This window comes from Triturus cristatus, chromosome 6, assembly GCF_964204655.1.
Source record: "Triturus cristatus chromosome 6, aTriCri1.1, whole genome shotgun sequence".
Taxonomy (NCBI): domain Eukaryota; kingdom Metazoa; phylum Chordata; class Amphibia; order Caudata; family Salamandridae; genus Triturus; species Triturus cristatus.
In genome coordinates, this window is record NC_140589.1 from 1945964308 (window position 1) to 1945980582 (window position 16275).

The following is a 16275-nucleotide window of genomic DNA, read 5'->3' on the forward strand; positions in this document are numbered from 1 at the left end:
TAAAATGTCTGGCAACCTGGCAAAGAAGACCTACATTTTGTAATGCCCTAAGGTGTTTAGGTATACTCTTTTTCAGAGGATATATAATACTGCCCACAAAAACCTTATCACATGGACATTTTAAACAGAAATCTCTGTTCTAAGTTATATGTTTAGAAATACATCTGGTCATCTTTGGGGGGGGGGGGTACCTGGAAAGTTTTTAACATTCTGACTGTCTAGACAGGCTTTGCATGTCTTGTAAGTATAAAAACTGCCTAGATCCCTGTCTCCTGTTTTAGATGTAGATGTAATATGATTCTAGCTCAATTTGTCCCTGAGACATGTATTTTTCCTAAAAGTCATCTCAGGATATTCTGGAAGAATATTACATATTAGAGAATCTGACTTGAGAATAGGCCAATATTTACAGAAAATATTCCTTATGGGTCGTGCTCAGATATTGTATGTAGCGATAAAACTGGTCACCTGATATTCTTTATTCTTACTAGTCACATTTGTTTGTCCTGAAGCAAAACCTCCCTCTGGGTTAGCTTAGCTTATGGAGAGGTGTGATGCAGCGGCCGGGGCAGTTGACTTTGGAACACAGGATTCACGGTTCGATCCCCGGCTCCAGGGGAAGCTCAGCTCAGCATCATGTAACTCTGGGCAATAGCTCACTTAATTTCCACGATGGCCTCCAGCGCCTTGAGACCCGTAAGGGTGAGTAGTTTGTGCTTTACCAAAAAGGATTTACATTTACATTTAGCTCGAGCAATGACAACACTAAGTATTTTCTTAGAATAGCCTCTCTCTTGAAATCTACTCATCATAATCTCTATTTCTGCCACAAAGCTCTCCTCAGAGCTACAGTTTCTTCTCGTCCTTAAGAACTCCCCATAGGGAATACTTTTAATCAAATTAGGTGGGCAGCTACTACGTGCATGTAACAGACAGTTGCCTGCTGCTTTATTTTTAAACAGGCATTTACACAATGCATTCCCACACACAGAAATCTTGGTATCCAAAAAGTCAACACAATCTTTACTGATAACACTGGTAAGGTGGAAAGTTAAGATCATTACAATTCACAATATTTTAATACATTCTTTAGCATGTGATTCAGAACCCCTCTAAATAGTGAAAATAATATCTATACATCAAATCTAGAGTATGATTATATCATTCTCTGGTATGTCACTGAGGACCTGTTCCTTCCACCAGTACATGTATAGACTAGCATTGCTGAGGGCAAAGCAGATCCCCATCGCTGTTCCTTTTACTTGCTTAAAGTCAACAAACAAAACATTATTTGTTATACAAAAAACAGCAAACAGTATATTGGTAACCATTTCAATGTGTAGAAGATATGATAAAGACCTTGACTTCATAGAGTGTCTGCATGCATTCATTACTGGTACATAGGCTATCTACATCCAATGTAATTAGTAGATTTTCTTGCTCCCAGTATTTGCCTTGTATGCAAAAAAAGGAAATCTCGTCCCAAAAAAAATCAATGTACCTTGAGGGGTTTTCTTGTACACTACATATATGTGACACGATGGGGCTTCCCAGAGGTAGATTGTGAATTTTGTGCATCTTGGGAAAAGGGTTTGAAAGTGGATCCTGGAAATGTCACATTTCAAAAATAACAATTCTTCCCATTCCAAAACCTTTTGTTTCTCCAATCAATAAGCCCCACTCTGTACTGCATATTGATGGTATTCATACATCTTTGTCAATATGTGTGTCCCACTCTGGATGTACATCTCCTTAGGAAGAAAAATGGAATATTCCCACCCTTATCTGTAGGTGAATTACTATGTCAGATGTCTCTTGTAATGATTTACATTGTGTGTAATCAAAAGGACTGGTAGGGCAAAATCCCAAAGCATAAGACAATACAATAAGTCAATCCCTAGAAAGTAATCTATCAGACCCTTTAATCGTCATATTATACTGTTTATCTATTACTTTGTCTTCTTCTGACCCCTCGTCTGGATTCCCACTATGGTTACTTCTCCTGGTTTGACTTTTGTTCTCTCTCCTTGTTTTCTTTTTCTCTGCTTCTGGAGACCTAAATATTACTATAGATGAATGGAGGAAACATATTATTACCTTATCACCTAGTCATCCTTTGAACTGACCAATTCATGAGAATTTGCTCAGTACAGCGCAAGCCATACATTTATGGCACAACAAATGTACACTTCGATCAGACATTCGCCACCTAAATAATAATCACTGAACCTTGTCAATGCTAATTTTGTGTCAATAATTTGCCATAGTTATGTATTGATGGCATTTGGCAGGAGAATGTACAAGTCCAATAGGTGCCAGATTGACACAAACTCCACTGATCCGAACAAAAAAAATAATCACCTTAGAAAGAGCTTTTAATGTAATTTAGCATCAGCATTATTAAGGGAAAGGTATGCATGTGTCCCACAAGGCAACTTAATGATTTCCAATGGTTAAATCAATGTTATGACAATGCAATTGAGTATAAGTGAAAGACAATATTAAAGTGTTTGCCAAGCCTTATGCTCTGTGTCTGCAAACATTTCTCATATACGGCAATGGCAATGTCATTAGGAGCATCCGCTGTATCCCTTGTGATTATTTGAGGGCATCACCCAGCTATGTAGAGACATTTTTTCTAGCATTGTCCTGTGAGTTCTCCAATGTCCCTTGGCACATCTATGTGCAGAATGCTTGCCCTGCCCAGTGTGATTGTGCCTAGAAATAGGACAAGGCAGCTATGTCTGGGAGTCTGAGGGTTGTGTTGGGAGGTCCTAGACATGAGGCAGACTGTCATGATGATGGACCAGCATCAATGGCACCTGATTGAAAAATAATGCTGACCCAAGAATATTTTTTAGAGTAATCCCCTCAGGTCAAGATGATGTGTTCTTTAAGATAACAGCTCATACTGGCTTTTGCTTTTAGATTATTCACGTGGACCATGACTGGAATATTAAACCAAACATTGGTGGCTGAGTTTGAACTCTTGGGATTTTCATATGAACTAAAAATACGCTCTGTTTTTTATTTTCCTTGTAATTTACATGGTCACCCTTACTGCTAACTGTCTCATCATCATAGCGATCCGAGCTGGTTCTCGCCTTCACACTCCAATGTACTTCTTTCTCAGCAACTTGTCGTTCATAGATATTTGTTATACATCTTCGACAGTTCCCAAGGTGCTTGAGGGTCTGATCTCCAAGAGGAGCGTTATCACATTTGCTGGGTGTGCGGCTCAAATGTACTGCGCCCTCTCCTTGGGGGTAACTCAATGCATCCTTCTGGCTGTCATGGCATGGGATCGATATGTCGCGATATGCAACCCCTTGAACTATGTCATGGTGATGAACAGGAGTTTCTGCATTCGGCTGGCAGTCATTACCTGGTGCAGTGGATTCCTCCTGTCTGTTGTTCATGTGTCTGTCACACTAACAGTTCCTTTCTGTGGGCACCGCAAGATTGATTACCCTTCATGTGAGGTGACCGCTGTCTTACAATTGGCCTGCACAGATATCCGCTTACGAGAAGGTGTGATTTTTCTGATGGCTGCATTTATCCTTTTAGTCCCACTCTCCATAATTCTGTTCACCTACTCTTACATCATCTCAACCATCCTGAGGATGCCAACAGCGGCTGGAAGACAAAAGGCCTTCTCCACCTGTGGCTCCCACTTGCTGGTGGTTACGCTCTTCTTCGGAACAGCAATGGCGATGTACCTGAGACCAAAGTCAATGATATCTCCAGAAAATGCAAAAATTCTCACCGCTGTCTATGGCGCTGTAACTCCAATGCTCAATCCTCTCATATACTCTCTACGCAACAAGGAAGTGAAGATATCTCTGCAGAAACTGATCTGCAAGAAGAGGATCCCTAGAGTGCAAGAACACAACACCTAATACACTCAATGAAAGACCTTGTTGCTCTATATATTCTTAGCTATATGTTTTATTGCAGTGTGGCTAATGGATCTTTATACACACCCCACATTGGAAGTTAATCAGGAAATGGTTTGTTTTTTTAAGTAGCTTTGATTAATACTTTCCACTGAAACATGTAAAGAGGTCAGTGAACATTACAGTGTGTTAATAAAAAGAGTTGTCCAAACTGAGGAGACGGGCCTGTAAAGAAATGACCATTGTAATTTGTTATGAATTTTTGGACTGAAGCAGTCTGTCAATATCAGGCTGACAGGATCATTGGAGACAAGAGTGAAGAAGAGGCTTTTGGCAATGTGCAGAGAAGCGGCCTGTTTCAGGTAAAGACAGGGTGCAGCTGAATTCAAGTTTATCAAAATTAAACCTTAACTCACCAGGCTATGCTCCATTTTGCAAGTTACACTCTAACCACCCAGTAGCACCAATCACCATAAAGTCAGGTGCAGCTACTGTGACATCCAGATTCCACAATCAATCAACAGAAAACACAGACACTGCTTGGGTCAAGGCCAGGGGGCCTTTTTGGCACAAAGGCAGGGACAAAGGAAAAATGCTCTCTGACCAAAAATAAATGTACTCATCATGTGGTGGTGTCTTCCCCGAGCAATGCAGATCTGTACCTCACGCTAGATATGTTGGTTATGCATAGAAGGCTCCTACCATATTTCCTGTTAAATATGTTATCCCAGTGCTTACGGGGATCTTAACCTCTACATGTCACATGATGTTGCACAAGACACTTTACATATTACCCTTAGTTGCCGTAGGTGGCTGAGTTTACGACATAAGTATACCCACCCCTTCTTTTGCAGCTGACTTTTTAACAAGCTAAGCTAGCATTAATATATTTGCAGTTTTTATAGAATTTTATGGTATGTTATTATGTAACATGATTTTAAAAAGGTGTGTTTCATTCTTATTCATGAATTTGACTGCAATATTGTGAAATGTTTTTATTGTGTACCACACTTTTATGATTTGCTTTGTCAAATCAAATAAAGGTATTTTGATGATGATGGTGATGAGTCCTCTACAAATGTTTTTATTGAATTCAGCTTCTTCAGGGAGGAAGGAAGGAATGTGTCGTGGGCATCAGAGCATCTAGTGCAGGTGGACGGCAATAAGAGTGATAAGAACATTGGAATGCTCCGGGCTTCTAATGGCCGGTAGAAGCCCGGAGCGCAATCATTCCAATGTTTGTCCACAGCTGTTGCTGTGAACGAAGGCCTCTTGGAGCCTGAGGGGATTTATATCCACTCAGGCCCCCTGAGATCTTTGTTTTATTTGTTACAACATTCTGCCCTCTAGTGGTTGATTGTTCTAATTGCCTTATAGCCCACCGTAACTGGGCTTTACGGGCCATTAAAGGCCCTCTTCCTTGGTAAAGGCCTGAACCGAATGCTGGAGTAGGCTTTTAATGGGCGGTATAGCCCGCTACTTTTTAACAAGATGGTGTCATAGTCATACCTAACATAATTTAGGATCTCAAATTCAATGTTATGTCAGCTGTAACACAAAACTTTGATGTATAATACAATTGTGTATGTGTGTCAGATCCACTTCCAGCAAAATAAGTAACTTTTGAGTGGTAAGCAGTGATACAGGCTTTTTTGTTAAAAACACTAAGCCCTGCATCAATCAATCAATCAATGGACATTAATTCAGCGTACAGCTTCCTCCAACGGAGGTGTCTTGGTACTAGCAGCGGATTCAACAGTGAGAGAGGGGGATCTTAAGGCCAGCTGAAAAGCCAAGTTTTCAAAGCCTTCCTGAATGCTTGTTCTGTCTCAGCCTTACAAAAGTGTTTAGGCATAGAATTCCAAAGAGACGCCGTCATCACTGAGAAAGCTCAGCTGCCAATCCTCGCATTAGGGAAACGTCGAGGCCTAAGTAGTTCTTGATGATTAGATCTTAAGGCCCTAGTCTTTGGAGTCTCTGTCGGAGATAAACCGGGCCCCTGTCCCTGGTGGCTCTATAAGCAATGGACAGCACCTTGAACTCAATCCTTCTTTGGACAGGAGACAAATGGAGGCTCAGCAGGTGGGGAGAGATGGGGTGACGAAATGGCACATTCCTAATGAGTGTAGCCACAACATTTTGAATAATTTGCAGTCTTCGAATCAGATAGGTGGAGTAACCCATATATAGGCTGTTATCATAATCTAGATGCGATGTTACCAAAGCATGGACAGTGGTCTTCAATGGGCAGGAGATGAGGAAATCTCTGTAGGGCTTTTAGTTTTCAGAAACAGGACAACAAGACTTGGCAGATCTGGGCCTTGCAAGAAAGGCGTGTGTCAAACTTAAACCCGAGATTCCAAGCTGAATCAAATGGGAGCGGTGGAGGATTTAGTTCCGTTGGCATCCAGCGTTCAGAAAGCAGAGGAGAGGATTAATTAGAAAATAATACCTCCGTTTTATCAGTATTCAATTTCAAGCAACTATCCGTCATCCAAGTCCTCACACAGAGTAGCTGAGGGAGCAATGGTGCTATCCAAAGCCTTGAACAATCTTGAAGACTTCTTAAACTGAATTATCTAAGGACTTAATTTGGTTGGCAATATGGTCCCAGATGGTATTGCATTTTAGCCCATGAAATTTGTTTAGAGCTGCTCTGTACGTACACTTGGTCTCCGGATTGTAGGTGTTACGCCAGGCACTCTCTAGCTTCTTACATTTGCTTTTCTCCAGGCGGAGTTCTGCAGTGAAACAGGGGAAAGGGGGGGTTTTCCTGGCTAGTTTTGTAGTTTTAAGTGGGGCTACTCTGTCCAGGGCTGTGGAGAAACAGTCATTGAAAGTTGCAACATCCCTGCTAGGGTTTCCAGATAGCTCCAGAGGGGCAGCTTGTAACACGGAGCCCAGAGTCTCAGGGGAGACCTTCTGCCAGTTTCTCCTTTCCTCATACGTTGGTTTGGCACTAATATTTCAAGAGAACCAGTCAGGCTGAAAGGAACTAATCAGTGGTCCCACAGGTTAGTGGTATTGGGACCTTTACTTTCAAGGTGGGGTCATTCATGATAATGAGATCCGTCATCTGGCCAGCCACGGGGGTGGGTGCGCACACCTTTAGAACCAAGTTCAGACCCTGCCAGCTGAGTGACCAAGGAACATTTGCCATTGTCCATATGGACATTAAAGTCTCCAAGAACTATAAAATTGGCATGCCTCAGAGATAGGTCTGCAATGATGTCACATAGCTCTAGCAGCTGGTAGGACGGAGTGTCTGGGGGTCTGTAAGCCGGCCCACCAGCAATGGAGGATGAGGGGGGGGGGGTTATGATACAAAAAGGCAGCGCCTCAATCATCGCAATGCTCTCAATTCTCCTGTATGAGGTTTCCCTGTCATGTCGCAGAATAACCGCAATCTCGCCCCCGTCTTGTTGCCAGCTTGGCTAACAGTGACAATGCGAAAGCCCTCTGGTATCACCAACATTATTTCTGGATTAGTGCTTGCTTTTAACCAGGTTTCGGTTAAGAACATAAGGTTCCAGTATAAGACTGTAGTGCGAGCCCGACATCATCCGCGTGCTTGGAAAGAGATCTGCAATTTATCAAACAGGCCCTAATGTTGAAGCCGTTGGCCGTATAGTGTGCAGGGGTGGCTGTCCAGTGATAGTGTCAATGCAATCCCTCCCATCTTCCTTACCCAAGGAAAAGGTGCATGAATTGCAGTGCAACTCCTGTTTGTCATGCGGAGATCAAAGCTGGATGGTCCTAGGCAATCCGCATTGTTCATACGTAGTAGCTGCTCCCAGGCCCAGACAGATTTGACTGTGGAAGCAAAAGGTACAGCGTGATGGTGCTGGCCATGGTCCGGATGTTGATGGGCACAGACGGGCTTGCCTTTGGCGTGCCAGCAGAGCGCCCGCTGCGCGCGTCCACTGCACGTCTGAGTCCCGGCTCCCATTAAGTCGGGAATCTTGTGGGTGAGCTGTAATGACTAGACCACCGACCCAAGATGGCGTCTGACAGTGTCCCACGGGAGAGTGAAGATGGCCGCCTTGTAGGGCGCTATGCTGCAGGAGAGCGCGGATCTGGGCGTGGGAAGAAATCCCACCTCCAACGATGTTCCAGGTAAGAGGGAGAGGACAGAGAAAGGCCAAATGCACCCTGCCACATGTAATTAAAATGTGATTTAAGAGAATAGCAGCAATCAGTAAGCAACACATAAAACAGCCCCGGTATTGGTTAAAGCCTCCTGCACCCTGCAGCTCGCAGCAGTGCTGAGGTGAATTAAAAAGGTTAAAACCTTTTGCGAAGAGACAGTAGTGGTAGAGTATACGCAGCGAGATGGCCCACCGTTCTCTGCTGGAGGCTGCCGCATGTCACTGGTGAATGCCAGATGTCCTGTCTATTTAAAGGCCACTTTTGTGCACTTAGCACCAATCAGTCCCAAATCCATTTATCGTGCAAATAAGGAATCCAAGTCTTCCACTTCAACAGGCAGTTTTACATTCAAAGGAAGGGAGAGGCGATGCAATGTCTCTTTGTACAACAAAGTCAAAACAGCAAGAGAAATGGATCCACTCAGAAAACCCTTTTCAAAATCATGTACAGAATTGGAAAAGATATTCTGATAATATTCTGAGGGCTTGGAAGGGCAGCAGGATTGAGCTAAGAAACCTTGGCAACTGGCTAAACACCAGATCTCATGATAAACCCCAGCAGACAGGAAATCCATTTCCAGCAGATGGTCCTTAACCAGGGGCACTTCTGTACTACGCTGTACACTATGGGAGTGTTCTCCAGTTTTACAGCAGCTTCCCTCAAAGCCATTTATAGGGCAGTGTTCCTTACAGTCGTTTACTGCGGCTCCCAGGGAATTGCCCCAAGCAAGATGACTTCTTGAATGCTCAAGTCCCATGGAAAACCCTGGACAGACAGGTGGAATGAGCCCTGAGGCATACTGGGCACACTCTGCAAGACTGCCCACTGCCTCCAAATCATTTGTTTTTAGCTTGAATATGTTCATTGTTTTTATGTTTTTTTTGCCTTGAAAACATATATCAGAACTCAAGTATGACAACAGATGTGACATATCTCATCATGTGCAACTTACGGTGTTATCCAACAAATGTGTACATTAGTTTCAATTAAATAGCGCAAGATGGCATCTGGTGCAAATGAACATGCGCGTGTTCAGAACTGTTATCAGAGCAGAGCTGAGATTAGGATCCGGCGTGCAGAGAGAAGGGAAGATTCAACAATAACAGAGTAAAAGAAAAGAGTTGAGTTAATAACCATTCAAGCCCATATCGACAACCCCACAGCCCACGTGCACGTGGCTCTGCACGACGACAGCACAATGGAAGGAGACCGAAGGTGCATTCGTGGGGTGGTTGATGTGGGCAGTGGCTCGGTGTCTCACAGGTGTTGTGGGCAGGGGGGCACACTTGTCTCCGGTGAGTGGTCCGGGGTGTCGTGAGTGGGTTGTGGGGCGGTATGGTGTCCCAGTTGTTCACAGTGGGGTTCTCTCTGTGCACTGCCACACCCTCCGCTGGAGCCCATGTGATAGCGGATTGAGCCCAGGCGGCGAGCGCCGGGGGCTTGAGCGAGTCCCACCTCCTGGGAATGAGACTTGTGGCCAGAAGAAGCGCCAGGTCCATAAAGCAGGAGGTCGCCCTGTGTTTTTTGTCCCTGTGATTTAAGCCCAGGAGGCAGATTTCCCATGCATGCAGTGAGGGGCGCCCCATGCTACTGCTCCAAATCATGAATGAGATGAACAAACTGGTGTGAGTAATAACTTTTTGTAATAATATGAGCCAAATAAAAAAAGCGGTCAAAGTTGCCATATAATATCAAACTCAAAGCACTTCAAATGCCCTGATTGCACACTGAAGTATAAGAGGGTCATTTGGTATACTCTATTACAGAATTACAGAAATTACAGCCAACATTAGGAGGATTTCTGAGTCTTTTTAAAGAATGACAGACCATGGCCATGCATACAAAATGTGTGCTGAGCTATGCTTATCTACACATGGTAACCTTGCATAGGTTTATTGTGTTTCTTGGATGGCCTGGAACTAAAAAAGAAGCCATGAACCTCCCATGAATGATTCAAATTATAGAGCTAAACCTCAGGTTCACAACCGAGCCAAGTCAAAAGGAGATGCACTCCTGGACATTAGAGTGTTTGTGAATGGGGGGACCTTGCACACGTGCCTCTACTATGAGAACACGAGGAGCATTCTCATCCTACAAACTTCAAGTGAGCACCCGCATGAACTGTACACTGTACACTCCATGTGAATTTATTTTCATTAAAAAAAATCTGTAGCTTGGCTTATGACTTTGAGATGGAAAAAGGTGCCTGCCAACAATTATAGGGATATAGGGAAGACAATCTATGCCAAGCAGAAACTAGAGTAAACAACTTGATTAGAAATGATTTGTAGATACAACAAAAAAGAATAATGAATCAAATACAATCTGTATTATCATAGAGAATAATTCTAATACTGCACACATATTGACAATCTTTCATTAACTTGGGGTTATATATGAATGATGGAAATCTGATAAGAAACAGGCTGGATGTAGCATTGAGAAAAGCTCACTCTCTCAATCAATCAATCAATCATAGCATTTTTAAAGCGCACTACATACCCGCGAGGGTCTTAAGGCTTCGGATGTGGGCGACGGTGGCGAGAGCGCGGTCTGCGGAGCAGAGCTGGCGGGTGGGGGTGTAGAGGCTGAGTCGGCTGTTGAGGTACGCTGGTCCGGTGTTGTGGAGTGCCTTGTGTGCGTGGGTGAGAAGTTTGAAGGTTATCCTCTTGTTGACAGGGAGCCAGTGCAGGTCTCTCAAGTGGGGTGTGATGTGGCTGCGGCGAGGGATGTCGAGGATCAGGCGTGCGGAGGCTTTCTGGATGCGTTGAAGCCATTTCAGGAGGTTTGGCCGGAGCTCCTGCGTAGAGTGTGTTTCCGTAGCCCAGTCTTCTGCTGACGAGGGCCTGGGTGACAGTCCTTCTTGTTTCGGTGGGGATCCACTTGAAGATTCTGCAAAGCATGAGGATGGTGTTGAAGCAGGAGGAGGAGACGGCGTTGACCTGCTTTGTCACGGAGAGGGTAGAGTCGAGGATGACCCTTAGGTTGCGTGAGTGGTCAGTGGGTGTGGGGGAGCTCCTAGTGCAGTCGGCCACCAGGAGTCGTCCCAGGCCAAGGGGGTGGATCAGAGGATGAGGATCACCATCTTGTCCGAGTTCAGCTTCAGTCAGCTGTTCCTCATCCAGTCGGTGACGTTCTTCATTCCTTCGTGGAGGTTGATTTTGGCGGTGTGGGGGTCCTTGGTGAGCGAGAGGATCAGCTGGGTGTCATCGGCGTAGGAGATGATGTTGAGGTCGTGCCGTCATACGATGTGGGCGAGCGGTGCCATGTAGATGTTGAACAGCATTAGGCTAAGGGATGAGCCTTGGGGTACGCCACAGGTGATCCCGGTGGCTTCGGAGCAGAAGGGGGAGGCGGATGCTCTGTGTTCTGCTGGAGAGGAAGGAGGAGGGCCAGTCCAGGGCCTTCTCTTGGATTCTGGCATCGTAGAGGCGTGTTTGTAATGTGTGGTGGCAGACCGTGTCGAAGGCGGCTGACAAGTCCAGGAAGATGAGGGCCGCAGTTTCTCCATTGTCTAGCAGAGTCCTGATGTCATCGGTGGTGGCGATGAGGGCAGTTTCAGTGCTGTGGTTGCTGCGGAACCCGGACTGGGACGGGTCCAGGATGCTGTTCTCCTCGAGGAAGCTCGTTAGTTGTTTGTTGACGGCCTTTTCGATGATCTTCACTGGGAATGGGAGCAGGGAGATGGGTCGGAAGTTCTTGAGGTCCTTGGGGTCCGCCTTGGGTTTCTTGATTAAGGCGATGATCTCTGCGTGCTTCTAGCTCTCCGGTAAGGTCGCTGTCTCGAGAGAGATGTTGATGGTTTTCCGGAGATGAGGTGCAATGGTGCTGCTGGCTTTGTTTAAGATGTGGTGTGGGCAGGGGTCTTTCGGAGATCCGGAATGGACGGTGTTCATTATCTTGATGGTGTCATCGTCGTTGATGTTGGTCCAGGCGATCAGGCGGTTGGTGAGGGTGGTCATCGTGGGAGCAGGGGTCTCAGTAGTTGCCGGGGTAGTGACGGCGTTGAAGCTCTGAATTATAAGTTGATCGCTACTAACTTACTGAAAATAAAAAAGAGTCAATTGGGCGGGGAAAATACAGTTTATGTGTAATAAGAGCAAAGCCTGTTCAAAATGCACACCAATTATGAAAGTATTCAGTTTTACATAAAAAATAAAAGGTGGCTATTCAATCATACATTTGGTGCAAGACAAATGTTACAGGCTGCAACATTGAGTCTCCCTGCGACTTCAGATATATAGGAAGTAGCATAGCAGCAGTGAAGAGCAGGACTACCCAACACAAGCAAGCAATCGAGGACAATGACTTCACGTGCCTTATTCTACAAAACTTTGTGAATAGCATAAAAGTAATCCTGAACAAATTAAAATACTATGGGATTGACACAGTTGTGTGAGAAACTAGGATTGGCAACAGAACATTGGAATTAAAGCACCAGGAATCATGTTATATTATACAGTTGGAAACCAAACATCCAAATGAGCTCAACATTGATGAAGAGGTGAGCTGTTGAGGATTCTTAGAAAACAAGCATCAGATCTCTTGGTAAAACCTTTTTGTATAGGACCAATGTTTGTATACATATATAGTTTTTCTGTAATTTGTTGGCCAATCACCTTCTCTGCAAGAACACAATTAACTTTATTATTTGTTCAGAAGTAATATTTTGCTTGACATAGCACTGATACATTTAACCTTAGCTCTCTTCCTTTTACGGGTCTATTTTCCATTTATTTCTTCTTTCTTTTTTTCCAGTTGGGATTTATTGCTCTTTGCTCTGCAGTCATTTAAAAAAAATCAGACCTGATTTATATTTGATGAATGATTATAGAACATAAAGGGCAACCAAATGAGCATTTAGGAGCCTACATATGTTTCGTAGTGCCTACTTTTGCTAAATAATGAAACTTTTTTATGGTTTTAATGTATAAATATGCAGAGGAAATGTATAACTGTAGTTTATGAATAGTAGGCCTATGTACCAAGAGATGGTGGATCTTAGTTCTATACTTGAATATTTTTGGGAATACGCATCACACAATGAACCCCAGGGGGTAAACTCTGTTTCGCTCGCAGGGTTTGCAAAACTCAGACACTATTTCTGCCATTCAGGTGCGAAGCAGGCTTTTTTTTCTGTTCCTGTGCTCGAGTCTTCTTTTGGCATTCAACCACGAGCAGCAAGACTCTCAGGCCGCTTGCAAGTGCATGCAAGACTTCTCACACTACTAGAGAGCACCCGCAAGACTTTGCATTCACTTGCATGACTTCCGGCCATAAAGGCACCAATCTAGCATTCTCTGTGATCTCAAATAGAGTGGTTGAGCAGCTTTTCTGCTTGAGAATGCATCTGAGAGGCTTTTAGAGTGGATTTTCTTCTCAAACTAGCCATTGGAGTTGTATTTTTTTCCAAACGAGAACGAAGTGCCCCAGAGACTCCAACTTCCTGCCCCAGTCCAGGTAGGCTGCTCCCCGTGCTTTGTCCCGCTCCTGGTCACTTTTTATTGGGATGTGGAGCTTTAAGGATCACTTTCTTTGTCTGCTACATATATACCATTGGATTTAAGGACTTTGTTTTTAAGATATCACAAATAGGTTGAAAAACTGGTGTTGTTTGTTTGACTGGGGACATGCACCTGGATTTATTTGTAGTTTTATCTGTTTTTTTAAAATTTATAGTGGTAGGTGGCTTGCAGTTTTAGTAGGGGCCAAATTGTTTTGTGCATTAAATGTATCTTCTTTTGCAAAGGAAAAATGTTGCACAGTTCAGTACACTTTCTTTTTTCTTTTCCATATTCTTTTAGAAGTTTCCAATATTAATTGATTTAATTAATTCACTTTGTGGCCTAGTTTGCCAATGAGCCGTCCAGCCAGTAGGCCCTGTACTTTTCATGGGTGCATGAAACAACTATTTCTGTTGTGTCTGTAGAATTGAAACATCATGTATGCCATGGATGTCATTGGATTAAAATACAAAATGTGCTTTCTGTGTGTTTGTTTCACGTTTTTCCATGCAAACAGTGTTTAGGTGGGGTAATGCATTTGGAGGACGTATGTTGTTGTGAACATTTGTAGCCCTTTTAATTCTTGTTTTTGGCATTGCTGAATTAATGCTGTGTTCTCTGTGTCATCATGCTTCTTTTGACTGGCTACTGTGTATGTGTGTAGCCCACCATTTGCCTTTGTTGTTCTACAATCAGTATGCCATATGGCCAGGGGCCATTTTGTATAGCCGCTGTTCACCCTTGGCCTGAATGTGTTCTTTGCTTTCCAGGACGCCTGCTTACTGTTGTGACTAGGGGTTGGCGGAATTTGCGAAATTCACTTTCGCAAATTATCGCGAAAATGTTGAAAATCTCAGCAAACACGCGGAAATATCGCGAAGATGCAGAAGTTTTTTTCCCGCCCGTTCGCGTTATTTTTTGCGGGGTCGCGGCTCGCCAACTTACCCATGCGGTTGCTCGCGGGCGCGGCCATCTTGTTTTCACATGTCTCGCGTTGCATGATCACGAGGTGAAAGACGTGATCGCGCGATGCATGACGTTACTGCGGGCGCGAACTGTCGCTAAACAGCGCAAATGGCTACCAACAATCCAACATCTCGTGGAGAACGCGACCGGATCGGGAAAACTTATCGGCGAATGTGGGAAATCAGGTAAGGCGATCGTGCGCACGAGAGAATGTATTATTTTACAGCACGAGCAAGAAACAAATTATCGCTAAGCTGCGGAATGTGGAAATTTTTACATTTTCGCGCTTTCCGCGGAACGCGAAAATGCCAAATTATCGCAATTTCTGCGAACGGAACGGAATTTTGGCCCAGGCCTAGTTGTGACCATGTGGCTGACAGACCTTTTGTGTAGCCATCCAGTCAGCTTTGCTATCCCCATAGGCCTGTATTTCTTCTTTGTTTTTGGCTATGCCCCCTTGATGGTTGTTGTTGTCAGGCCATATGGCTGCCGGCCATTTTATGTAGCCAGACAGTGTGCTTTTTTGTGCATTAAATGTATCTTCTATTTTAAAGGAAAAATGTAGCACAGTTCAGTACATTTTCTTTTCTCTTCTCCATGTTTTTAATAAGTTAGCAATATTGATTAATGTAATTAATTCACCAAATGACCTAGTTTGCTAATGAGCCTTCCAGTCAGTAGGCCCTTTACTATTCATGGGTGGATGAAACAACAGTTTCTGTGGTGTCTGCAGAATTGAATCATCATTTAGGTCATGGATGGCATTGGATTAAAATACAAAATGTGGATTCTTTGTTATTCTTCACCTTTTTCCAACCAAGTGTTTAGGTGAAATAATGCATTTGGAGGATATGTGTTGTTGTGAACATTTTTAACCCTGTTAATTTTTGTTTTGGGCATTTTTGAATTAATGCTGTGTTCTCTGTGTTACCATGCCTCCTTTGTCTGGCCACTGTGTGTATGTGTGTGTATGTGTGTTTGGCATTGGCTGCCATTTGCCTTTGTTCTTCAAGAATCAGTATGCAATATTGCCATGGGCCCTTTTCTATAGTCGGTGTCCAGTCCACCCTAGGTCTGCATGTGTTCTTTGTCTCCCAGGCATCCTGCTTGTTGTTGTTGTTGTGACCATGTGGCTGGCGGCAATTTTGTTTAGCTAGCCAGTGTGCTTTGCTTTACCCACAGGCCTGCATTTCTTCTTTGTTTGTGGCCATGCCCCCTTGAGGGTTGCTGTTGTCAGACCATATGGCTGGTGGCCATTTTGTGTAGCCAGCCAGTGTGCTTTCCCCAGAGGCCTGCTTTCTTCTTTGTTTGTGGCCATACCCCCTTGCTGGTTGCTGTTGTCAGACCAAATGGCTGGTGGCCATTTTATGTAGCCAGCCAGTGTATTTTCCCCAGAGGCCTGCTTTTCTTCTTTGTTTGTGGCCATGCCCCCTTGCTGGTTATTGTTGTCTGAAAATGTGGCTGTTGGCCATTTTGCAAAGGATCCAGTGTGCCTTTGCTATAGGTCTACATGTGTGGTTCTTCTATCATTATGTTGCATCCATACCTCCCTGTTTGATGGTTCACCATGAGGCAATGGCAGGCAGCCATTTTGTGTGTCCAGCCAGAGTAGCCCTTTGCCCTATGCTTGCATGGTTGGTTGAGTTTAATTAGTAAAAACAAATGAAATGCTTGAGGATAATGTCACTTACTCATCATGTTCTTAATTTGAATTATTTTCAATTTTAGTTTAAAAAAAATATTATTATTATTTTACTATT

General features: G+C 43.9%; 1 pseudogene; it reads left to right on the forward strand.

The window, feature by feature from the left end:
* The first annotated feature begins 2944 nt into the window (after nt 1-2944).
* Nucleotides 2945-3899, forward strand: LOC146822566 (olfactory receptor 2K2-like; annotated as a pseudogene).
* The last annotated feature ends 12376 nt before the right edge of the window (nt 3900-16275 follow it).